Raw genomic sequence first — 5,008 nt, forward strand, 5'->3', positions numbered from 1 at the left:
AAAAAAAAAAAAAAAAAAAAAAACGGCCAGTACACTCTTGATAACAGATGAATGACCAGTTGCTACCTTATTCATTTTGAGTTTCAGGTTTCTCATTGGATATCTCAACTCATTAGATGCTTATTGAGACGTCACTGAGCTGTGCACCAGAAATAACATATTTCCAAACACTTGGATAAACTAACTACATTTTGCCTCATCTGCTGACAAAAGATGTTTGTTAAGGTTACTCAAGCTGTCTCTGAACTCACTTTGAAATTTTTACAGCTAGTATGCTCTAATGTTTTAAAATATGATGGAAATTCATACTGATAGCTTTATACACTCTTTCTAAATATTTTAATTTTATTATTTAAAAACAATTGGTGTACAGCAAGAAGAGACTTCAAGGGGAACCTCATGTTTTTCTATAAGAACTGCTTTCCTTACCTTTGTTCACTCCTAATTTTAGCATGGTTAATTTTTTTCATTTCAACTATTGTACTGAGAACCAGTATGCCCTAATCAAAAACTTGAAAATTTTTAGAAAACTCTTTTTCCTTTTCATTTTTTTTATTGAATGTAGACTTTTCTATCATACAATACATACTAACCACAGTTTCTGCCACCCCTACCCTCCCAACTCCCCCAGTCCCCCCTGCCCTCCCAACTCCCCACTCCCCCAGGTCTACTCTTTGTCATATTGAAACTCAACAAGGCAACCCAGTAGGAGAAAAGAGTCTCAAGAGCAGGAAAAAGGATAAGAGACATTGCTGCACCTGTTAGGAAAAATAAACCACCAAGCTAACAGCCATAACACAGAGAACCTTGACCAGAACCAAGCAGGCCCCATGCTTGCCATTTCCATCCGTGGGAGCCTGTGGGAACCTATGGGAGCCCTGCTTAGTTTAGTCAATGGACTGTTTTTTGGTGTTGTTCATCCCCTCTGAATCCTAGTCTTTCCTCCAAGTCTTCCCTGGAGGAAACCAATGAAGACTACCAATGTAGATTCTTGCTCTGCATAGTGTCTTGTTTTGGGTCTCTGCATCTATTTTCATTTGCTGTTCGAGAAAGTCTCTCTAATGGCAACTAAGTAAGGCACAGATTTATGAGTGTAGCAGAATATTATCAGGAATCATTTCATTGTGTTTTGCTTTTGTTTTGTTTTGGTTTTTTTTGTTTTGTTTTGTTTTGTTCTGCTTTAGATGATTGTTATACCAAGTTCTACCATAGGTATCTAGGCTGTGCACTTTTTATTTACTTGCCTTTCAGGCTGTATAGGACACAGACTCCTTCTTTTATAGGCTTGGGCTTCAAGTTAAACCAAACATTGCTTGGCCATTTCTACAAGTTCTGTACCACCAGTTCCCCAGCACATCTCCCAGTCAGGGAAGATGTGGAGTATTTTTGGCTGGGTTGGTTTCCAGGTTCCTCTTTCCATAGACCATAGAGCACCTTCTGATGCCAAAGAAACTAGAACATAGGGATGAGTTCCCCCAGGCTTCAGCACCTCTACCTCTCTATGTTCAGTGAGCTCTGTGGAAGTTGCCCTCAGCAATGGGGCCCCACTCTCAGTTTTCAGAGAACAACCATCATCCTAGCACCAGCCTTAGGTTTTTTAGGAATCTCCATAAGACTTCCTTGGCCAACAACTCAACAGAATATAACACAATCCCACCATAAGAAGCCTTACTTGGCTACAAAGGTGGCCAGTTCAGATTGTACCTTAAATTACTAGGAGATCTCGATAAGGTCACAGGTTCTGGCATGAAGTTTCCACATTGCTCCCCAAATGCCCATCCAATTTCAGCTCTGTCTCTCCCCACATTCTTTCCCTCCATTCCTACCTCCAACCTGATTACCACTACTAGTACTCCAACAGCCTTGGAGTCCACTTGTAGCATCTATTCTGTTAACTCTTCTAAGGAAGATTCATGCTTCCTCCCTATACTTTGCCTAGTTTCCTAACTTCTCTGAGTCTATGGGATATAGATTGATTTTTACTTACTTAACAGCTAATGTCCACTTGTAAGTAAATATAGTTGTCTTTCTGAGTCTGTGTTATCTCACCCAGGAGTTTTTTCTAGTTGCACTCATTTGTCTGCAAATTTCATAATGTCATTGTTTTTAACAGATGAATACTACTCTATTGTTTAAATATATCACATTTTCATCATCCATTATTCACTTGAGGAACATATAAGTTTATTACAGTTTTTAGCTATTATCAATAAAGCAGCAGTAAACATAGTTAGGCAAGTGTCCTTGTGGTAGGATCAAGAGTCCTTTAGACATATGCCCAACAGTGGGAAAGCTGAGTCTTCAGGTATGTCAATTCCCATTTTTTTCTGAGGAACCACTATACTGATTTCAAAGTGTCTGCACAAGTTTACACTCCTATCAACGAAGGACTGCTACCCTTTGCTCCACATCCTCACCAGCATTAGCAATTACTTGTGTTATTGATCGTAGCCATTTTGACAGGTGCAAAATGAAATCTCAAAGTTGTTTTCATCTGCATACCCATAGGGGCTAAAGATGTTGGGCATTTAAGTGTTTCTCAGCCACTTGAGATTTCTCTAATGATAATTCTCTATTTACATCTATACCCTATTTTTAAATTGGAGTATTTGGTTTTTTAATATTTAGTTTCTTGAGCTCTTTACATACTTAGGATATTAACTCCTGTTGAATGTGGAGTTGATAAAAATCTTTTCCCATTTATGAGTTGCATGCGTGTCCAAGTGATGGTATCTTTTGCTGTATAAGCTTTTCAGTTTTGTTATTTATTAGTTGTTAATCTCAGTGTCTGCTCTATAAATATTCTGTTCAGAATGTATTCTGTGTGGAATCTTCCAAGTCAAATCACCAGTTTCTTTTCTATCAGGTTCAGTGTATGGGTTTTATATTGAGGGCTTGCATCCACATGAACTTAAGTTTTGTGCGGGATAATAAGTATGGATGGATCTAGTTGCATTCTTCTATATGCCAACATCCAGATTGACTACCACCATTTGTTGAAGATGCTGGGGTTTTTATTTTTTGTTTTTTAGCTACTGTATATTTCTAGGCTCTTTATGAAAAATCAAGTAAATACATGTGTGTGGAAATACGTCTAGTCTTCAATTTGATGGATCAATGTGATCATTGCTTTGAAATAAAAGTCTCAAAAAAGACTTTTCATTGATATTTGACTATCAAATTTGGACTTGGCTTCCTATTTTTCCCCTCATTTATGGCTGCAGAGTTATGTAAGGGAGCTAATTTATGTGGGCCTGAGGTTGTAAGAATCATAAGAAATCATGCAGTGATCCATATAGATATGCATAATCCTTTGGCCTGCCACAGAGATTCTAGTGGATTGATATGGCTCCTTATCACCAATCTATTTAACAGGTACAATGGTTAAAGAACTTTGGTTCTCAGCCTTGCTTTTAGGTTAAAATCACATGAGTATCCCTAAAAAACATGGAACTCTGATTCCCACTCCAGATAGTCTAATATAATGGTAAAGTCATCAGCCAATTAAAAATCTCCTTATATGGTTCTCAGTTGAAAAAGGATGAAAACAGAGTTCTAGAACTATCCATAAGGATTTTCAGTGCCATAATGAAACTAAACAGCAAAGTGCTGAATGAAAACCAACATTAGGATACAGAATCAGAGGTCCATTCAGGGTGTGCAATAACATAAAATTTGGTATTTAAATTTTATCTTTGTTAAAAATAAAGCAAGTCTTGCTGTGGCATAGAAACTTATACTTGATTAAAAGACTAAATAAAGCAAGACGTACTAGTTTGCGCTTCTTAAGAGTTCACACCCCTTAGTATATTCATAGTGAGCAGCATTCTAAAGAATTTTTGAATTCTTAGTTTTTTTTAATTGTCTGGAGACAACACAGGTATTGTGTGATAGACATAGACAACAGATGTGTGCACTGAGAGACACTGCCCAGACATAAACAGAAGTTTATGATGCTTCAATTACAATTATCTGATATACATAAAATCTAATATATTTTAAATTGTGATTTAGATAACAATGAATCATTTTTATCCTTTTTCTTATGAAAAAGAGAACAACACTTGAGTGTCAGAACAGTCTTACACTCTGAACAGGAAAATGTTCTGTATTTTGCCCCCAAGTTCGATTCCATGAAGGTGTTGCCCTCAGAGTAATAGGTCTGAGATTCAAGAACCAACTCACAAATAATTCTAAAAAGAATATCTCAAGAATAGAGAATTAATTTAGGATGTTCTCTAGCTGCTAATGATACTACCTTTGCCTTTCAGATTACTTCCGTGCTTTCTCAACTATCTCCATATTCATGTAGGATTTCATTCTTCCTCCATGTCTTCCCTTCTCATTTTGGAAAATTCTTTATTCATACATTTGGCATTCTTTGGTAACAAAAGTGTTCCAACTTGCCCAGGAGTCTATATGTGTTAAACAAGAAATATTTTCTCACACTGCTGTCTTCGGCTGCAACTAGGCTTCACCAATAGCCACTCATAGGCTTTCTTCATGGTGCCAAGCCTTAACTCCTTTGTATGACTCCTTCAGTCCTGGGCATCAACTGCAACTAAAGCTGCACCTTCACCAATGGCAGCCAGGCATGGCAGGACATAATAAAGTACTTGGAAAATTAGACAGGAAGATGAAGAGTTAAAGACCAATTTCTGCTACTTATTAAGGATTTTGGTTTGACTTCAAGTTTGGCCTCAAACTGACTCCTGAGATGTCCTTGAACTCATAATCCTCCAGCCTCAGCCTCCTTAGTGCTAGGAAATTCAAGACCAGCCAGGGAAACAGGAGACCCTGCTTTTTTTTTAAAAAAAGTGACAGTTCCTTCTTTCTCCGCACCGGGCTCTTGACTCCACTACACATTCCTGAAACTCCACGGAGTCTCAGTATAATAGGGCTCTTTCGGCAACTCTCAGTGTGACTGAGAAGACTTTGCTGACCCTCTGCTCTAGGTTCCGGTGCTTGGATGGATCAAAAGGGGCACTACAGTACTCACCGGAGAAAT

At 37.9% G+C, this 5,008-nt stretch overlaps 1 protein-coding gene across 2 annotated transcripts in view; it reads left to right on the plus strand.

Annotated features, from left to right (window-relative positions):
• The window catches only part of Edil3 (EGF like repeats and discoidin domains 3), a 486,419-nt gene that overhangs the window by 220,130 nt on the left and 261,281 nt on the right, over positions 1 to 5,008 (plus strand). The gene's annotated exons all lie outside the window — the stretch shown is intronic.

The sequence above is a fragment of the Mastomys coucha genome, unplaced genomic scaffold (genome assembly GCF_008632895.1).
Source record: "Mastomys coucha isolate ucsf_1 unplaced genomic scaffold, UCSF_Mcou_1 pScaffold8, whole genome shotgun sequence".
Classification (NCBI taxonomy): Eukaryota; Metazoa; Chordata; class Mammalia; order Rodentia; family Muridae; genus Mastomys; species Mastomys coucha.